The sequence below is a fragment of the Sus scrofa genome, chromosome 4, assembly GCF_000003025.6.
Source record: "Sus scrofa isolate TJ Tabasco breed Duroc chromosome 4, Sscrofa11.1, whole genome shotgun sequence".
NCBI classification, from domain to species: Eukaryota; Metazoa; Chordata; class Mammalia; order Artiodactyla; family Suidae; genus Sus; species Sus scrofa.
Genome location: NC_010446.5, coordinates 77,742,437 through 77,764,054, shown reverse-complemented (window position 1 = coordinate 77,764,054; position 21,618 = coordinate 77,742,437). Strand labels below are relative to the sequence as shown.

Sequence of the window (21,618 nt, the reverse complement as noted above, 5' to 3'; positions counted from 1 at the left end):
GAGGTGGGGGTACAGGTGGTAATGGGGTGGAGGTGAGGGCACAGGTGGTGGGGGTGCAGATGGAGGTGGGGGTACAGGTGGTGATGGGGTGGAGGTGGGGGTGCAGGTGGAGGTGGGGGCACAGGTGAGGGAAGGTTCTTCAGGGATGAGAGGTCACTCTGCCTGGAAAGGAAAGATGTGGCTGGTAATTAGCAAGTGAGACGCCTTCTTGGAGTTTAAAAATGGACAGGAGTTCCTGCTGTGGCTCAGGGGGTTAAGAAACCGACACAGTGTCCACAAGGATGTGGGTTCGATCCCTGGCCTCGCTCAGTGGGTTAAGGATCGGTGTTGCTGTGGCTGTGGTGTAGGCTGGCAGCTGCAGCTCAGATTCAACTCCTAGCCTGGGAACCTCCATATGCTACGGGTGTGGCCCTAAAAAGACAAAAACAGACAGGATCTTGCTGTGATTGGAGGAAACAATTCTAATGGGGAATTAATGGTCTTAGTAGGACAGATATATTCTGACATGGAACTGACTTTGGGTGGCAGAGTTCTGAGCAGCTGCTGGCCCTCCCATGAGCCCCGAAGCCCCACTTTCTGTCCCCTCTCAGGGCCAGCTTTCTGTGCAGACATATGTTGATATTGTTAAGGATAATGTCCCCTTCTCTGCTCTTTTTGGAAAACACGCCAATGCTGCCCAGAGCTGGGACAGAGGCCTTTCAAGACCTGCGACCCGGGCAGGGAGTCCCTCAGGGCAGCCTGACAGCCCCTACAAAATGCACTTCAGGGAGTTCCCGGGGGGGCTGGTGGTTAGAGGATGGGGCACTTTCACTTCCGCAGCCCAGGTTCAGTCCCTGGTCTGGGAACTGAGATCGCACACCAAGCTGCTGCATGCTGTGGTCAAAAAAAAAAAAAAAAAGGCATTTCGAGACTTATGGTCCCCAAAGGAGACAGTTTGGGGGGGGGGAATGCACTGGGGGTGTGGGATGGAAATCCTATAAAATTGGACTGTGATGATCATTGTACAACTATAAATGTAATAAATTCATTGAGTAATAAAAAAAAGGCATTTCAGTTTGTAAATTCTATTGCCCATTGACTTACCATGTAAAACATCTCTATGTGTTCTTCTAGAAAAAAACCTGTTATTTCAACATGCAAAAAAATCACACCCAACAGGATACTCATTTTACACATTTAAAGGAAATTAAAACTTTTTCAGGAACTGTTAGTAACACTCCTTGTCTAACACACTCTCACACACACATCCCTGGGTCCCTACCTCTCCCCACTTCAGAACAGAGGTCACAGGCTCCTGCCAAAAAACCTGAATGAACCCTCAGCAATCACACGGTTTTCCTGCTCACCATCAAGGCTGGTGGGGTCCCCTCATAGTGTCCCTAAGCCACCAGCCCTCCTCCAATCTCATGGGAGAGCATCACTGTCCAGCCAGAACATGGACGGCATCCCTGGGGTCCTCTCTCCCCCCAACAGCCATCCCGCCAGCAATTCCCGTTGCTTCCACCTACCCAGATCTCCCTGCATAGGCATCTGAGTTTGGGTCTTGCCATATTAGCCTTCCCTACTCCAATTTTCTTAACATTAAAAAAAAAAAATGCTTTTAGAAAAACTTCACAAAGCAGATGAGGAAGCCAGGGGTCGAGGGGGAGGGAGGTGGCTGCAAAACATACAGAAAAATGTCATCAAAAGCTTCTTTAGCCATAACCTCCCCCCTCTCCCCCGCTGCCGCCCCAGATCTCATGTCTCGAGTCCGGCCTCCCCTCCCCTTCTCTGCACACTCAGCCCAGCAGGCTCTTATCTATAAGACAGAAACAGCCTCACAGATTTCAAAACCAAAGGGGGGACTCAGGGGGGGCAATAAACTGGGAAGATGGGATTAGCACATACACAGCACTCTGCACAAGCAAACGACTAACAAGGACCTGGTGTCCAGCAGAGGGAAGGCCACGCTCTGCTCTGGAATAACCTGTGCGGGGAAAGGGACATGGGATTAGAGCTGATTCACTCCGCTGTGCACCTGAGGCTGATCCGACAGTGTAACTCAACCCTACCCCGATAAAATGTATAAAAAACAAACCAAAGTACAAGCCCCTCTTCAACCTCCTCTTTTTTTTAACTTCTCAGAATTTTTTTTACATTGAATTCTCATGTCCATCCAGACACAGGAATTCCTATGTCGGAAAGACACGAGGAGGTTTCTCGAAGGCCCACCTTCTCCATGTGGCAGGGAGGGGGGGACAGGAAACTGAGCAGGAGTGAATGTTTTACACAAGGACTGGGGCACCGGCACCTGCCCCTCTGTCTGGACTCTGCCCCACATGCTGCACCCCCCCACACACTTGGCTCCCTCTTCAACCTACCACCGTTCAATGCATGGAAGCTGTACCTTCCCCCAAGCAGAGGCCTCGGTGCTCAGTGCAAACTGCTGGCTTTTGAAAATGTACATGCTGATCAACTCAAGGGAAGAGAGGCTACAGCAACCCAGCAGAGGAGACGGTTCCTGAGCGGGAGAGGATGGGATCGCAGAGGGGGACGTCCCGGGACACGTGTCCGAGAGTCAGACCCGACCAAGTGAGTCCCCAGGAAGTCTCATCCGAAAGCCTCTCACAGTGGGTGCCACGTGAGACTGCCCTGCCAGCTCCCCGGAGCCGGAGCAGTGAACGAAGGATGTACACGCAGATCAGATAAGCGAGGACGATGAGCCCCGCATGCAGGTGACCTGGAAGAAGGACTTGCGAGAGACCTGGGAGGTTCACAGAACAGCCAGTGGAGCCAATGGAACCATCTCTCAGGAAGAGACCACGCGGGCACACGAGGACTATGCTTGATGAGCTCAGAGGTTCCAAGGGAGACAGAGCCTGACCCTGACCGTGGGTCTGTGAGACCAGCCCATCCAACAGGTGCTGCTGGGATCCAGACACAGAAACTGGGCCAAGAGCAGTGGCAACTTCAGACACTGCCTGGCTGGGTGCGTGTGGCTGGAGTGGTGAGAGAGGCAGTGCTCTCTGCAAAACGTGAAGTGTTCTCCCACTATGTGTCTCACGGGGGCTCCCGCCACTGGGCCAAGACAGGCTTTATCTAAACCTATGCAAACTTTTACCAAAGTACCAAAAATGGTGCATTGTTTATGGAAACTGAAAAGCGTGTGAGTGTACAGAACACGCAGGCCCACAGTGGTGCACATAACACAAAATGGGCACAAACAGAAAGAAAACGGTGAACAAAATCTAACTCTTAACATGGTTTTAAGGCACCTACACATCCACAACCCAAACAGGAAACAATTATGCCCCATAAATTACAAACTGTAAATCCCCAAGGACAGAGGCGCTGGGGTGGAGGGAACAGGCTGCCCTCCTGGCAGAAACCACACTCAGTGACTGCTGAAAAGAGCCTCCGATTTGATTCTTCGGGGGTGACCAAGGATCTTTAAATGGCACACAAGTGTGATCATCTGTGGCTATTGGCTCCATCGCATCGAGGTATCAGTTTTGATCAGGACCGACAATCTCCTTGAATGAACAATGCAGACATCCCTCCCTTATCTCCCTTCTTCTCTCCTCCCCTCCTCCAAGCTCTCCATCCTTATGAATAATAGCCGTGCATGGATCTGAGCTGAAAACACCTCTGTTTTACTGCGGTCTTTACAGCAGGCTCGCCTCGGCTCTGCCTTTAGAGGGGTGGGCAGTCCATCCCAGGTCCCTTCGCCCCAGTCTCAGTGGCTGACCTCTGTCCTCAAAGGCTTTCTCCAACAACGAACATCCTTAGTTCATGGACTTTTAAGACAGTTTATTCATAGGAGAATCACATGAACAGCCTCTTGGCTGGGTGTTAAATTCCTGACCTGCACTTCCCTTTAAAATTTCCTTCACTGCCTTTTCCTCGAACCGTGCTGGGAAGCCTGAGACCAGCACGATTCCATCTCTCTGTCCTGAGTCCTCCCTCGGCTGTGGAAAGTTTTCCTCTATTACATTTCGTAGCATTGTTCCTATTTTGCATCAGCATCGCCTGCCCTCCGTTTTCATCTTATTTGGCTAATCACTTCCATTTCCCATTTCCTCTGCATTCAATGGAGGAATCGTTCCAGATATCTGCTCAGTCACCCGTTCAATTTTCAAAGAAACTGCCATTCTGCTTCATGGTTATGCTCATGCATTTCTGAGTCTGCCACAGCATTTTTAGATCTTGTTTGTTTTCTTACCACTCTCTATTTCCATCAAATTAATTATGCATATTTGTTAATCAACTTGATTAATATCTCATTTCATCTAATAACAGCCTAAGTCTCATTTTGTTCAAAAAATCTAAATTATCTTATTTGCATCAAAATTGCACATATACACAGTCTAAAATGTCTGGAAGTTTCATTTTTTTTTAAATCCTCGTATCTTCTCTTGCCCTTCCTCAGATGCTACCACTTTGCCTTCTTCTAGTTAATTCTTGCTTCCAACCCCATACTTTTTTTTTTAGCCGCACCCTTGGCATGCAGAAGTTCCTGAGCCAGGGGTTGAACCTGCACTATGACAATCCAGTGACAATGTTGGATTCTTAACCCACTGATCCACCAGAGAACTCTCCATATTTTTAAATAATCTGCTTGACTCGATTTTGGTTTCATCTATTGACTACTTGGGATTTAAGATGCAGCCCCCTTCTTCCTCTCACCCCTCCTCCAAGATAACTTCACCATCATTTTCCCCATACGAACGGTCGGACTAGGACCACTGATGAGGCTGGCCATTCGGTTGAGAAAGGCAGCAACTAGGATGGTTTCTCTATTTACCAACCTTGTGTTTTCCTGGAGAAGCAAACCAGCATAGCCGCTAAGAGCACAGGCTCTGTATTAAACATCAACCACCCCACTTGCTCCCCTTTCCTAGCAGGAAAAAAGTGGGTGATGGGGCCTCCCGCGTCTAGGCAAGCAGGTCAAACAGGATCATAGAGGTGAAGGGCATAGCAGGCACGGTGCACAAGCATGTTGGCCATGATGGTGAATTACCATCAGAGGTGGGTTTACAGATGATGGAGTTTGTACTTCAAGCCTCCTCCCTTAGCAAGTCTCCTTTCCCACCCTGGGCAAGTCCTGCTGATAGACACGCTAATGCGATTTTGTGACATTTCACAAAATGCGATAGTTTAACCATCACAGATTAAGGCCACAGTCTCATTCACGCCAACTTCTCTCTCAATCCCCCTTATGTGAGTGTTTTAATGTTGCTATCATGATTTTTTTTTTATTTCCAAGAGTTCTTTTGTTCTCCAAATGTCTTGTTTCATGAGTGTATCTCTTAGGAAATATTAATAATAGTTTGCATCTACTGACTCCAAACTCCAGTGCATCCCACGCTGCCCCTCCCCCTTGGCAACCACAAGTCTGTACTCTACGTAAGTCTGTTCTGTCCTGTAGAGAGATGCATTTGTGCCACATATTAGATTCCACATACAAGTGATATCATATGATTCTCTTTCTGACTTAATATGATAACCTCTGGTTGCATCCACGTTGCTGCAAATGACATTATTTCGATGGGCACTTATGTTGCTTCCATGTCTTGGCTATTGTGAACTGTGCTGTCATGAATGTAGGGGTGCATGCATCTTTCTGAATTATAGTTTTGTCAAGACCTTTTGTCTTTCTAAGATGGTTTGCCGGCTCTGATACCTGTCCACCTGCTCCTGAGAGCTGTGGTTTGCTAGCTGGTTATCTCCTGAGAGCTGAGGTTTGCTAGCAGCAGCATCGAGGAGGGTGAGAAGAGCTGTCCCCTTAGTTTGGGGTGTGTGTGGCTGGTGGGCTGGGATTCAGTATCTAAAAATCCTGAACTTATATTAAGGATTAATCTACATCTTAAGAGGCACTGGATGGGTCCCCAGCTCAGTGGAGCCACAAGATACAGGATCCACTCCAGGCACCACCTCAGCCCCCTCCAGGCAGCCTCCCAGGACTGTTCTCAGTGGGAAAACAAGATGGGAAGATGCAGCATGAGATGCCAAGTTATATCCACAGTGAGAGAGAGCGCCTCCCACAGGGACTCCTGTCCTCCATCCCGGCTCCTGCCACCTGGAGAGCCAAGTCTCCTTTCCTCTTTTGTCCCCACCCTGCTAAATCTCCACCGTGTGCTGAGGTCAAGGTGAGCTTTGGATACCTCTCATTATTCTGCCTTCCCTTTCCATCTTTCTGTTGAACTGAGAAAAGAACAACGCTGAAGTTCAGTTCTCAGGCATTGTCCATGTCTCTCCTTTGGTGTCTGTGATGGTAATAAGACATCTCAGGTCCCATCCTCTGCACACCTTGCTCAATGTGCAGGTCAGGAGGGCTGATCTCTTTCTGTGGCCTCCACACACAAATTTTAAACATACAGCACAATGTTATATATGATTCTAGTTTCTCTCCTTTCTAACTCTTTTTTTGGTAATTTGTATGCTTCACTCTATTATCTTACTGTGAGTATCCCTGATGATATTTTAAAGATCAATTTTTAATATTTTCTTCCTGCAAATGCTGCCAACTGGTTTTCGGCTACACAGTTCCCTCATCTATTAAACGTGGATGCAATGCATCTACTGCGGGAGATGTGAGGCCCTAAGGAGATAAGAACCCCAAGGCATGCGTGTGATCCCAGACTCGAGATGAGGACTAGCGATACTCTATCTTTACAGACTAATAGCAACGTACTGAATAAAGGAGCTTAAAAAGTTAAGTGCTACCATTTGGCAACCATCATAGTAATAACAGATACAGGCAAGAATCATCCATAGATGTTAAAACCAGTGCAGTAAAAATGAAAGAGGAAACAGAATCTTTACATAGTCTCAAAACGTCTCCCCAGGAGGTAGTAATACTTAAAAAGGGAAAAATGGGAACCTTGCTGTGAAGACCTCTGTTACCCAACTGAGCAAGCCAGTAACGAGGTGAATCAGTAGCCATGCTTCCCGGCACAACACCCCAAAGAGAACACAGCGTGCCTTTCACAGGTTCCTGCCCAAAGCACGCACCCTGAATCAAATCAGGAGGAAACATCAGACGAGCCCAAAGTGAGGTACGTTTCCATGGTAACTGGCCTCTATTCTTCAAATAGGTCAGGGTCACGAGACATGAAGCCTGCAGGGTGGTTCCTGATTAAAAGACACAGAAGACACTGGGCTGTTTCCATGTCTCGGCTGCTGTGAACAGTGCTGCAGTGAACAGAGGGGTGCATGGATCTTTATGAATAAAAGTTTTGTCCAGATATATGCCCAGGAGTGGGATTGCTGGATCATATGGCAGTTCTAGATTTAGTTTTCTGAGGAACCTCCATACTGTTTTCCATAGTGGTTGTACCAGTTGACATTCCCACCAACAGTGGAAGGGGGTCCCCTTTTCTCCACGCCCTCTCCAGCATTTGTTATTTGTTGATTTGTTAATGATGGCCATTCTGACTGGTGTGAGGTAGTTCCTCACTGTAGTTTTGATAAAGCTGTGATATATATATAGATACACACACACACACACACACACACACACACACACACACACAGAGTGGAATACTACTCAGCCATAAAAAAGAACAAAATCATGTCATTTGCAGCAACATGGGTGCAACCAGAGATTCCCATATTAAGTGAGGTAAGTCAGAAAGAGAAAGACAAATATCATATGATATCTCTTATAATGTGGAATCTAAAATATGGCACGGATGATCCTATCTACAAAATAGAAAGAGATCACGGACATGGAGAACAGATCTGTGTTTGCCAGGGGAAGGGGGAAGGGGTGGGATGAACTGTGAGTTTGGGGTTAGGAGATGCAAACTATGGCATTTGGAATGGATAAGCAATGAGGTCCTACTGTACAGCACAGGGAACTATAGTCAATCACTTGTGACAGAATGCGACAGAAGATAACATGAGAAAAAGAATGTATACATGTGTGTGACTGGGTCACTTTGCCATACAGCAGAAATTGAAGGGACATTGTAAATCAACTATACCTTATTAAAAATGTTTTTAAAAAAACACCTACAAAAAAAAAAGACACAAAAGATACAGGACAGTTTATGACCACACATACTCCTGGGCTGGACCCTGCACAATTTAAAAAAAAAAAAAAAACCTGCCATAATGGACTATATTGGAATAACTGGTAAATTCTGGATAAAGTCTGCGGATTGGACCCCTGCTAAAGGCATGATTTTGACCTTGCATTGGGGAAGGTCAGAGAACATCCATGCGTTTTTTGAAACATATTATGGGAATTGGCGGGAAAGGAGGGGATCATGTCTAGATCTTATCACAAATGTTTTATGAAAAAAAAAATATGTCAGCGTGTGTGCAGGGGGTGCACGTGCCTAAATACAAACAGAGAGCGCACATCGGGTAAAAGGTTCACAGCTGGGAAAACTTGGTGAAGGGTATTCAGGAATTCTGCATACTTAGGACTTTTTCTGAGTTTGAAATTGTTTCCAAATAGTTTTGAGATGTCTGCCGGAGGCATGGCCTCCTCAGAGCAGGTCTGTGTAGGAGGCGGGAGTGAGCAGAGTTCTGCGATGGGACTGAAATCTCAACTTCAGCCCTCACTAGTCTCATGGCCTTCACATCTCTCCCGACCTCTCTACAAGTCTCAGTTCTGTCCTCTGTACAAGGGAGATGATCACAACGACCTTCAAGGGCTCTTGATCACGCACCGACATGAGACCCACGCCTGACACAAGAGAGGGCTCGGGTGTTTGTTGAGAGAGTGAAGAGCAGCCGCTGCAGGAACGGATGGGCTGAGGCATTTCCAGCTCCTGGAGCAGGTACTCCGCTCACTGCTTCTCGGGTTTCATGGCACCCTAACATTTGACAGATGCAGAGCAGGTGACGTGAGGGATGCCGAGGAAGGAGGAAAGGCAGCTAAACCGGGCGTGAGTCCTGATGCTCATCATCCCGCTTTCCTGAGCTAACTGAGCACCAGGTACCAAGCAGAGCCGTGGGAAAAGCCGGCAACCAAAGCCCACTGCCCCATGGCTGTCCCCTCGGCATGTTGAGAACTTGAACGCTAGCTCATGCTTTGTATTTCCGTCACTTTTCTGTATTTGCTATCAAGATAAGAATGTCAACCTATATTTCTTTTTTTTTTTTTTTTGTCTTTTTGTCTTTTTGCTATTTCTTGGGCCGCTCCCACGGCATATGGAAGTTCCCAGGCTAGGGTCGAATCGGAGCTGTAGCCACCAGCCTATGCCAGAGCCACAGCAACACGGGATCCGAGCCGCTTCTGCAACCTACACCACAGCTCACAGCAACGCCAGATCGTTAACCCACTGAGCAAGGGCAGGGACCGAACCCGCAACCTCATGGCTCCTAGTCAGATTCATTAACCACTGCGCCACAACGGGAACTCCCATCATTTTTAACCAGAACATTAGTTAAAAACAAAACAATCTCAACGACAAGATCCTACTGTGTGGTACAGGGAACTACAGTCAATATCCTGAGGTAAGCCATAATGGCAAAGACTATGAAAAAGAATATAATATATATACATGTACGTATAACTAAATCACTTTGCTGTGCAGCAGAAATTAACACAACATTGCGAATCAACTATACTTCAATAAAATAACTTTTAAAAATATTAAGCAGAAAAAAAAGAAGAAATAGAACCAGGAGTTCCCATCGTGGCTCAGCGGTTAACGACCCATCTAGCATCCATGATGACGTGGGTTCAATCCCTGGCCTCTCTCAGTGGGTTAAGGGTCTGGTGTTGCCGTGAGCTGTGGTGTAGATTTCAGACACAGCTCCGACCCTGCATTGCTGTGGCTGTGGTGTAGGCCAGTGGCTACAGCTCCAGTTGGACCCCTAGTCTGGGAACCTCCGTATGCCACAGGTGTGGCCTTAAAAAAAAAAAAAAGGCAAAAGTAAATAAAACCAAATGCAATCCTATGGATATATTTTAATACCTAGATTCTTCTCAGTAAGATACAAAGTATAAATATACACATATTCCCCCAAAACCTAGTTCTTCAGGACCTTCCAAGTCCTAGAAGCAACTCGCAAGCCCAAACTTTAAGTCACCTGTCCCAGTGCTAGCTACAATTTTACCCAGTTGGTATGTCATGGCCTCAGAACCATAATTATGTTTAAGCCTCTTGAACAAGCTGATGAAAAGAAACACTTGATTAAGGTTCCCATCAACGAATGCAGAGCTTAGACTAGTCTTTAGCTTATACAAACGTTATGCTTATTAATTCAGAATATCCATTCAGCTATTGACATAGGGTGACAAAACTAAACAGCAAAAGACCGATTCTCTGGTCTACATAGTAGCTTTGCACAAAACCCCTCTGGCTCAGGAAGAACTGTCCAGGTCCGAGGATTCATATGCTCTTTGAATTTTTTAAACCGTGATTGAGGTATCAGCACCGTATCACCACTTCTCATCAGCGCACAAATAGACGATAAACAATCAGAGTAAGTCCGCCCTGATTAAGAATTCTCCAGCTGGAGTCCAGCTTAAGAAATCCTAAAACTGCCTCTGTGCAGTCCATGCCAACAGCCAGAGCATCCTTTAATTAAAAGCCAAGAGTATGACTCATACCACCTGTTTCCGTGATCCTGCTCTAGTCCTATTTTGGTCAGAGTTCTCTTTTGAGGATTTAAACTTTTATGAAAACAAATAGCAAATATTTATTCAAACTGATTACTATTATTTCACACCCTGACAACTACATTTCCTACTATAAAATTACATTTCTCTCCATTAATTTTAACAAGCCGCGGATTATTCAAAGTGATAATCACAGAGGTAATTGCAGCTGGTAGAAGGGCTGGTAGCTAAAGCAACTACTCAGAGAGCTAAATATATATATTCCATATTATATATGTTATTAGATGCACATCCTTATTTAAATTATTTATAGACCCAGGAAGGTTAGTTTTTTTTTTTTTTAATGTGCTTACTTAGACACATTTCAACAGGATATTCATGTCCCAGTGAGTGGATCAGACAGAACAGAATATAGCAGGTGGGAGAGCGGATGGTGGGGGTGGAGTGGGGGCGGGGGTGGGGCCAAGTGGGAAAGGAGGGGGAGGGGTGGGGAGGGTGGGGAGGGTGGGGAGGGTGGGGCTCTGCTTCTGTGGTTGGATCTGCATGAGGAGGATGAACCGTTCAGAGCTCTAGACTCCGGGAGCCCCGTGGGCCATGGAGCGCAGCCCTAGGATGGTTAGAAGCCTCCTGAGTGGGACTTGCAGATTGTATATTCTGTGGCCACATTCACCAGTCAAGCCCGTCACCAGTCATCAATGGGGAGGACAAGAGCCAGGGTAAAGAAAACAAGGGGAAAAGGATATTCTAACTGCACTACCAGTGACCCCGATTGCTCCCTGCCCTGCTCCTCAGGAAGGATTTGGAGATGCACACGAACAGAAGGAAGCAGAGCTGGGGCAGAGGATCTCACAGGTCATGTGTGTGTGTGTGTGTGTGTGAGACATCATCTGGGACCCCGAGGTGTCACTCAGGCTAGTGGCCTTGGCTTCCTGGGGGCCAGCGATCTGCCCCTGAAGGCATTGTTGGGGTGATGCAGGGGTGTTTGGGGCTCCACTCTGCCCAGAAGCCTTGAGGATGAGGACAGGGCACTGGCCGTGGACCCCCCACGGCCCCACCCCTGGAGTTACAATGAGAGCTTGCCCTGCCGGCAGCGGGCTGGAGTCTCAACAGCCAAGTGGACGTTTTGTGTGAGATGGTCCCTCTCTTCACCCCACCCCTCACGTTAGCCCCCTACACAGAGTCTGTGTCTCTCCTGCTACACACGTGACTCACGCCGGGAAGTGAAGCGACTGGGAGTTCAAGGGCACTTTGCCTGGGACCAGATGAATTGATGTGGTTGCCTGGGAAACCTCTGAAAACAACAATACCTGAAATGTCAACACTCTGAGATCAACAGAGCCAACGTCAGTCAGAGGTAGATCCCAGAAAGCTCAGTGGGCTTATACAAGTAGCTCCAATTTGTTGTGTGTTCATGAACTTTTGAAAAGAGAAAAGTCTTTTGCAACCCTAATTAACGGATAAGATGATCATCTTAAATGGTGACTTCCAGATTACAGGAGAAAATTCAGTAGAAAAACACTGAGATTCCCCCAACATTAATGCCCGAACCATAAACTCCAGTTTTTATAATAACCTCAAAGTGAAATAGAATGTGTTTTCACAAAATTGTCCCTCTGAATTCTTTGGGATTCTGTTTCAATTTACTCTGTCTTTTTTTTTTTTTTTTTTTGTCCTTTTGCCTTTCCTAGGGCCACTCTCACTGCATATGGAGGTTCCCAGGCTAGGGGTCCAAATCAGAGCTGTCGCCGCCGGTCTACACCAGGGCCACAGCAATTTGGGATCCGAGCTGCGACTGTGACCTACACCACAGCCCACGGCAATGCCGGATCCTTAACCCACCGAGCAAGGCCAGAGATCGAACCCGCAACCTCATAGTTCCTAGTCGGATTCGTTAACGACTGAGCCAACGATGACGGGAACTCCTCAATTTATTCTGTCTTAATCTTTCTGGATTTCCAGTGTAAAATGTATGTCAAATATTGAGTAGTCCATGTGGGGTTTTTTTGTTTTTTGGTTTTTTGTTTGTTTTTCTTTTTTTGAGAACAGAAAATCTTTGCCGTAGTTATTTTGAGGAGAAAAAATTTAACAAATAGAATACTGTGCTATTGCACTCATCAAGCAAATGTGGATTTAATTAGAAGCCTTTATGAAGCTGCATTTTGCATCAAATGCTGAGTTTGATAGAGGGTGTTCCGTGAGTCTGAATTATGATTTTTCTCAGTATTTTTCAACAGAAAAACCATCCTGAAAAGCTTCATTATGAAAATGTGTGCATATTACTGGTATTTGCATTCACAGAGTCTTTTGTAAGAGAATCAGTCAAAGGTAAAATCACAGGGCAAACACCTCTGATTGAGGAAATCAAATTTTGTCCTCGCACCTCAAACTTTCATGGTGAGGGAATTATTTAGGGATTAACATGTTTGGGCATTTTATCAATTTATTTTAGAGGTGTGTGAGTTCAGTGGAGGTGCTGTCCAAAAAGTACCACTTTCATACTTTTTCACTTTTAGATTTTTAGACATCTAGACGGAGAGGCTTCTGAGTTCGTTGCTCTGTGCTTCCCTCTGCTGGCGAACTCCAGTAAATGGTTTCAGGACACAGGTACTGCCCTGGCTTCTTCCTGCCCACATCCTCACCTGAGTTCCTAAATACATTAAGGGGTCCTATTTCTTTTCTTTTCTTTTCAGCCCGCACCGGTGGAATACGGAGCTTCCCAGGATACGGGCCCAATCAGAGCTATAGCCGCAGGCCTACGCCACAGCTGAAGCAATGCAGGATCTGAGCCCCATCTGCGACCTACACCACAGCGCACGGCAACGCTGGATCTTTAACCCATTGAGCGGGGCCAGGGATCAAACCTGCGTCCTTATGGATGCTAGTCAGATTCGCTTCCACTGCACCACACGGGAACTCCATAAGGGCTCCTATTTCTGACGTACAAAGCCCTATTTTAATTTAAAATGTTTAAATAAATAATTAAGGTAAAATATTTTTTAAATTCAGGATCTCTAAATTTAATTTTTATTGCAGGTTGGAGGTAAAACTTTTCCCAAAAAACTTACACAATCACAAGTAACCCACTAATAACAAACTAAAGACACAATTTTGTCTTTAAAAACTGGTTATAATGTTCGCATGGGAAACAACATGTTATTTGAACTTATTTAATCAACAACAATTTTTTTTTTGAGGAATGTCATAATTTTTATCTCAACAAGGCCATGGTTTACAGGAGACTTCCTGCCTTTGCCTTTCTCGTTCTAAGTTGACCTAAAGCGGCCCTTCCAGTTAATTCGAGAGCCATTTATGTGCAGTAGAAAGTTCAAGGCTCCAGGCTGTGCAAACACATCCAACCAAATGCATGAATATCAGAACCCTGAAACATATCGGCTTCTACTTGACTTATAACTGTTTGCTTCACCCACAATCACAAGACAGAAAACTGACACAGTCCCAAGAGCCAATGGCTTGACCTCTAAGCCTGCTGGAAAGATCATCCTGCTAAGGTGCTAATGACATGTGTATATAACCTTCCAACAAGTAACATAGTTTCCAAAGTACTGCTTCAGAAACCTATCCAGAAGCCCAAACACTAATGACCATGCACCAGTGCAATCTTGTCCCTCTGAACTTCATTCAAAGTACACACTCCAGAATTCTAAATGATGTTCATTTCCAGTGACCCAATGAGCTGGGGATTTAAAAAAAAGATCTTACTGCTCAAGGGAAGAACCATAAAGTTTGATTCCTCGTCTCCAGATAGGAAACATGCAGGGCGGGGGTGGCGCAGGTCCCCTACAGTGACAAACAAATGGCTCCAGCACACAACATGCCTTCATGTTTGATGCTTATTATATGTAAGCAACAGATGTACTTCTCATCTGAGCACTATAAAAGTGATTTTTTAAGAATCCTAAATAGAAAATGAGTCAGTCCCAGTGCAAATATAAACCTAAAAGGAATTCCATAATGTACAAGTAACATTTGCAGTGAGAAACACACTGACATTCTGGTAGGAGCTCTGGCTGTGGAATGCTGCAGTCCCTCCAGGGTCCCTGACCCGGGGCACGTGTGCTCCCAAGGCTCTCTGCCGCTGTGGTGGGAAACAGCCCCGGGTGGCCTCAGAGCTACCTGGCCAAGGGGAGAGGGGGAGGGGCGGGAGCGGGCCCCTCCCGGCTCCCCCACATCCATCCTGCATCAGTGCTCTGGGTATCATCCCAAAGCCCAACCCACTATGATGTCGTGAAATAGTTTGAATCTACTTTTCACAACTTTCTTTTTCTTACCTTTACCCGGAGAAACGCTGCAGATGTGTAGAAAATTATCTTTTCCGGGATATATTCCAAAAGGCTCTTATGCTGTTTCTCTTCGGGTTTCTCCACACGGCCCCATTCAGAGATGGGATTGCTTTCTACAGTAAGAAAGAAAGGTGCGCGTGAAAACAATCATAACAAAATCACCGACTTTTGATCAGATCTAAATAAATGCCCTGTGAATGGCCCTCGGGAAGCTCTGCAGGGCGTGGGTGGTGGGTAGGAACCTTCTCTCCTCTTTGCAGCTTCCTGAAAAGCTCTGTTTGCCAAGGCGGGACCCGCCACGGCCATCCCCTTACCTCCAGGGCTCCGGGGCGCTCACATTCTGTTAAAAACATCCTGCCCTTCTCCCCACAAAAAAGTTCCATGGAGTCAGGATGCCGGAGCTGCAACTTGCTAACTTTGCGCTGGGTTATTTACCACCCGCACAAAGAAAATGCTGTCTATTCAGAACTCATTTCAAAACTCTTTTCACTGAGGCCCAGCGAACAAGCGGGCTCCCGTCCGAGCGCAGCCCAGTCCCCGGCGCCGCGTGGCACGGCCGCCGCCTCCTACAAGGACCTGTTGTGAGCGGGGCGCAGGCGCTCTGCTCACCCCAACTTTCTTGCTTGTTTGCCCCAAATCTATAAGGAGCGACCCCCACCCCCAGCCCCTCCAGTTCTTCCTGACTCCGCGGCTGCAAAGGCAGAAGCTGGTCCCCCGGCCTGGGTTTGAGGCCCGACCTTGATGCTGAGCTGCGGCCTCAGGGCAGGGTCTTTAAAACTCCTCGCGGAGCTGAGTTTCTTCTGTTTTCTGCTCATAGTGATTGCACCCTTTCTGTTAGATTCGAGGTGAAATAATCCAGAGCCTAACACCCCAGCACTTACAAGACCCCCACATCCCCACGCCACCACCATGCAGGTGCAAGAGGAAGGGGCCCTGGGAGACCCCTCCCCAACCAAGAATACAAAAAAAGATTAGAGAGAGGAGGAGGTGGTGCTCTGTGTGGCAGGGCTGGGGCTGCTGCCCTCCCATCACAGGTCAGGGTGGAGGGGCTGGGGCATGGCCACCCCGGAAAGGGGGTCAGTGGGAGGCTGCCTGGGAAAGTCCACTGGGCACTGGCCCATCCAGGATCGTCTGGGATGACAGAGGAGCCCACAGACAGCTTTGGGGGCTGAGCCCCTCAGGGCACAGGAATGCTGGCGTGGGCTTGCACCTGCCTGGGTGTGGGTGGAGGACCCATGAGGTACCCAGGCCCAGATGTGTGTCCCTGGGGCTGCAGGGAAATCTGTCCAAAGGGGCTCCCTAGAGGCTGGAGAGGACACGAAGAGGATGGAGGGGACAGGCAGAAGATGGAGGGGACAAGATGAGGATAGAGGGGACAGGAAGAGGGCAAAGGGGACAGTAAGAGGATGGGGGTGACCATGGGGGTAACCAGTGCTGAGGAAGGCTCATCCAGTGACCGAGGGAGGTGAGAGGCATCCACCCGGATGGAGGAGATGCCAAGGACAAGGAGCCTTGCTGCCTGAACCTCTGGAAAGTCCATCCTCCCAAGAGGTGCCAGGGCAGAGAATAGGATACCTGCCAGCCAGGTAAGAAAGGGCTGGGGCTCTTACCTCTGCCACCTGCCCCCCCCACACACACACAACCTCTACAGCCCAGCCGCAGGTAGACAGGCCCCAGGGGACATGGCAAAGCTGAGTCAAGGCCGGTGTGTGACCCATGCCTGGGACCAGACACTTCGAGGGCTGCAATGAGGTTGTTTCTGTGACGTAACTTGTCCAGAGGAACTTTTGTCTCATCTGAGAACAAGCAGAAGGGGGCGGGGGCACCTGCCAGTTTTTACCCAGGGGTCAAGGATGTTGGTCCACAAGACCAAAGTTGACAACAATGGGGAAAATGTACCATGTATTTTGGGCCTATCAAGGATAGCATTTTTTTTCAACACTATCAATTATTTAGGCCATGCATGATAAACTCCTCTGCCAGAAACTCCAGGAATCGGGGACCCTGTATTTTATGTTCCTTGAAGTTTCCCCTGAAGCTCATGCAGGGCCTGGCCCGTAGCTGTCCCACCTGTCCTCGGCAGGCTCTTTTAATTTTTTATTTTTTTGTGTTTTCAGGGCCGCATCCATGACATATAGAAATTTCCAGGCTAGGGGTCAAATCAGAGCTGCAGTTGCCTGCCTACACCACAGCACAGCCCACCTACATGGTAACAACACCACCAGATCTGAGCTGCGTCTGCAGTCTCCACTTATAGCTCACAGCAACGCGGGACCCTTAACCCACTGAGCAAGGCCAGGGATCCAACTTGCATCCTCATGGATACTAGTTCAGTTCTTAACCCGCTGAGCCACAACAGAAACTCCTTTGTTGTTTTACTTTAAGCTTTCCTGTTCATCATGGTCTTTCTAGAAAAATCTAGATGAATATGTTTTCTCACAAACCTTTTGCTCACCCCAAGACAGTCTTACTAACAAGTTATTTTATTTCTTTCTGTACTTTCCCCAGATGCCACCTCTGTCTGCCTCGTGGCTTTCAAAGAACCTTAATGCCTACAGCACGAATCCACGTACAGAAGGTGCAAGCTGAGTTTTATGCAAAAGGTTTGACTGTGCGTAATCAAACAACCGATGAAAGACCAGCTCATCTGAGAGCCCAAAGCACATCAGAAAACCTACCAGCATGTTCTCTTGTGAGCTCCTTCTTATAGACCCAAATACCAGTTCTCGTTTCCGGGAGTGGGGGACACACCAGAACTCTCTGGGACTACCCTGTCTGTCTACCTTCGTGTCACCCCCACATCAGTGAATTCCTGAGCAGGGCCTTCACTGCTGCTGTCTCCTCTGGCTTGCAGATCAGTTCAAGTATTTTGAGTGGCACAGAAGCAATTTCTCTTTGGCCAAAAGAGAAACTCGGGGGAAGGAAAAAAAAAAAAAAAAGGCCAGCCTACTTGCGAGCTTCCCAAACGGAGCAGGTCTGGGTACAGCAGATGCAGACTCAGTTTTGGAATCCACAATATGCCGCTGATCCCTCACTAGAAGATGGGACCCAGCATCTCAGAATGTTGTTGCTGAACCAGCCCCGGGAAATATGCTTTTACCCAAAACAAACTCGCAAAGTCCAACTTCCACTGCTGCAAAATCTCAGATGGGAAGCTTCTCCCTACATATGATTCTGAACTCGTTTTTTTCCCTTGCTAAGTGAAGACGAGTAATCTAGGCACATGGTCGGGAAGATGGGATCTGACCTTATGAAATATGGGTTGAGACCTCAAACAGCTGCTGCTCACGAAGTTCTGGGAAGAGCTGAGGCAAAGACCCGTCCTCATATGGAGACTGAGCATGCGTGCCGAGGAAGCGAGGGGTGTCAAAGACACGCGCCTCCTTTGGGGCCAAGGAGCCCTAACCCTTCCTTTTGCTGGTCCCGGGCACCTTCCATCCAACCCCAAGGAACCCCCTTTCACAGCATCCGCCTTCCTAGCTCTTTGCACTCGGGAGCCTCTGGGGCCCAGGACCAGGGAGACATCACAGAGGAAGCTGAGGAGTGCGGGCTGGGTCACGCCCAGGGACAGTCCTTGGGAAGAGCACCCATGGGGGCCTTCTCCCTGAAGGCAGCCCCGTGAGCCTGCATGTCCCCAGCCCTGGCCTGGCTCTCTCATCACAAGGCCAAGGCCAAAATAAAGAGACAAGTCTCTTGGTCCAGGGGCAAATCCCGGCAAAGTCCATCCATTCTCTCCCCACATCCAAAGCACGTGGACAAAGCAGTAGGTCACCCGTACTTGTAGTTTAGGGCTGTGCACTTCGGGGAAGATGAACACGCAGTAGGTCATCTCCAGACAACTCTCAGGGGGCCTTCCTATGAGATGGCAGCATCTGGACAGCCTTCCACAAATGTGATCTGAGAAGGCTGACTCCTGGCTGCTTCCAAGTGTTTGTTAATGGATACAACTGCCATTGCACTAAGCATCCTTTTGTTTGGACTCTCCGGCGGCAGGCAGATCGTTCAGGGGCCAGGGATCAAACCCGCGCCAGTCATGACAATGCTGAGTCCTTAACCTGCTGAGCCACAGGGAACTCCTAAGTGTTCATTTTGTTAAGCCATCCTTAAAACCATCACATAGTTGTGTTCTATTCAGAAATAACTGTTGCTTAGGGTTTCTGGTTTTGATGTGTTGTGTGTGTGTGTGTGTTTTTTTCCTGGAATACTACATTTATTTGACTCAGAGAACTAAACAGCAAAGGTTGGCCTAACGTTTGCCCTCAAATTGAGGCTCCAGGAGGAGTAATATGACAAGGTGATAACCTAATAATTATTGGCAAGGGCGTCATTTTCTCTGAAGGGCTGCACCCAAGCAAAATAGAGAGTGATTACTCCTGCCCAGACTCCATCACTCTAATGATCCGCTTTCTGAAGATGCCTTTTGGAGCCCACAGGCAGCACTGGCAAAGATGAAAGGAAAAAGAAAATGCTTTCCTGGCAAGGTGCAAAGTACGACCAGCACTCGGGTATCCACGGGTGGCAAAACGGCACAGCCCAGGTGGGTCAGGCCAGGTCACAGCTTCGAGGAGGTGAGGGTGGCCTGGCCGTGGCCGTGTGGCTCCAACACCACGGACCGGGACCAGGGAGCCTACATCTTCTGATTCTTTTTCCTTGAACCGTGTGCCAATTTTCTTTCTTATCCTTTGAGAAGCCAGTGGGTGGCACAGATGGGAAGTGGGAAGCTGCAGAGGGAAGAAGATAGTTGAGCAGAGCTCAGGGCTGCATGCCTCTCCGGGCGCGTCCCCTGCAGGCACGTCCCCCCTGGCGGACAGGGACGTGCCAATGCCAGCACCAAGCACTGGGCCTGGCTATTGACCATCAGCCTCACATCACGTTCAGCGTGTGGCTTGCAGGGTGTGCTATGCTCCCAGCAAATATTTTTTAAATGCAACAGGTTTAAAACAAAAACCAAAAACAATTAGAGCTGCTCTACAATGTTATGAAAGCATTAGTTTTTCATCATCATCTTATATTGTGCAATTGGATGCCTTACATTGTCAAAAAGCCTCCTAATGTCCCGCCTCCACGTGAACCCCGAGGTCTACGTGGGGAAGAGAGCTCGCCTCAGTGTCCAGAAAATGCTCCTGCTTCCTGGCAGATCCCCAGCAAATGCCATGGACCTTGGACAAGTTAGGGCACCCAGGCTAGTGGCTCGGCATGCACGTCTGAAGAAGGACTGTGGGTGCAGGACTGGCCGGCTTGGAGCTGGTGTCGTCACAGCTTTCCAGAGGCTACCCCTGTCCACACGCTCATCCTCTTCAAGGTCAGTCTGCACCCGAGAGAAGTGCCCACTGGGCTGCATCTGCCCCTTGCTGTTTGGGAGGAGACCCATAGAGGGGCCAGATCAGAGGGGACGCTGGCTCTCATGGTGTCCAGACCCCTACACCCAGCCCACTTGCCTTGTGGGGAGATGGGGAAGACAGGTCACCTTCGAGAAGGGGCAGGAGGACTGCGGAGTGTCCCAAACTAGACTTCTCAGTGTCCGGCCCACGGGCTTCCTTCTGCTTCAGGCCAGACCTGCTTCCACCTGGGCAGCTCAACTCCCCTGCACAGACCACGCGGACACTGCAGGCAAACCAGGACCAGGAAAATAAAAACCCACTGCATGGAGACTGCTTGAGAAGACTGGCGTCCGGGCACACTGTCACTAGCAGATTTTAAGTCTTTCTGGCAGCATTTTTCCTTAAATGCTGAATTGTGCCCCCAGAACCTGCCAGAGCCAGGCTGCCACTATGTGCGGGCTCTGGGCACCCCTCATGAGAGTGTGATCTGGAGCCTTCGACCAGACTGCATTTGCTCTGTGTGCTCTGGAGCAGCCTCAGTGTCCCCAGGTGGTAAAACCCTACTTTCCACTTAGCGTTGTCATGGGAAATGAGTTCATTTGGGTAAACTGCCTTTCGCACAGTAAGTGAGTCCCCACACACGTGTTAGACTGTGAACATGGAAGTTACAGGGTATGAGGACTCAGACCCACTGTGCGCAATCTCTCCCCCCTGCCACCTGGTATCCTAAGTGCTTTACACCCCCCCTCCCCCCGCCAAGAGCCCTCAGGTTCTAAAACACAGCTTGAAAACCTCTGTTCTGTGAACCAAAGACTATGCAAATTCTGGATCCTTCTAGGGCAACCTAGAGCCAAATACCAATCTCAGGTTTAGCCCAAGCTGAGCTCTCAGACCCACTGGGCTGATCTCTGAGTCAGTGGCCACCTGGCTGCTCGGGGCTGGGTTTTGTGGGCCATCAATCAACCCACCAACCTGCATTCATACGGCGCATCCCAGGCCCAGGCAATGCGGAGGGGCCTGGTTACTCGCTGGTGAGGGGGACAAATTCTGCCCCTCAGGGAGCTTGCGGTCCTAGTGGCTTTGGCGGGTCCAGTGGCTTCAGCAGGTCCAGTGACCTTGGCAGGTCCAGTGACTTCAGCAGGTCCAGTGGCTTTGGCGGGTCTAGTGACCTTGGCACGTCCATTGGCTTTGGTGCCCAGTGACCTTGGTGGGTCCAGTGGTTTCAGCAGGTCCAGTGGCTTCGGCAGGTGTGTGGCAAGCAGGACAAGGAGGCAAATTTGGAAAAGAGAAGCAGCCAGTGCAGTGGGCAGCACAAAAAGGGGCCACATCCCAGGGCAGCGGGACAGCTTCCCTGAGGAACCGGCATGTGGTCTGAGCTGCTGAAGCAGTCAGGGCTGTGTCCTGACAGGAGGGGCTCGGAAGGAGGCAGATGGCC

General features: G+C 48.5%; 1 protein-coding gene across 18 annotated transcripts in view; it reads right to left on the bottom strand.

Annotated features, from left to right (window-relative positions):
* The window catches only part of ST18 (ST18, C2H2C-type zinc finger), a 294,874-nt gene that overhangs the window by 237,962 nt on the left and 35,294 nt on the right, over window positions 1-21,618 (bottom strand). For 10 of the 18 annotated variants that reach the window (XM_021089384.1, XM_021089380.1, XM_021089379.1 and 7 more), the window contains exons 1-2: window positions 15,177-15,360; window positions 14,851-14,975 (exon numbers count right to left, since the gene is read on the bottom strand). The gene's annotated coding sequence lies outside the window, so the exon portion shown is untranslated. Of the gene's footprint in view, window positions 1-14,850; window positions 14,976-15,176; window positions 15,362-21,618 lie in introns of those variants that run through there. The other 8 variants (XM_021089378.1, XM_021089382.1, XM_021089386.1 and 5 more) reach the window with 3 other exon arrangements.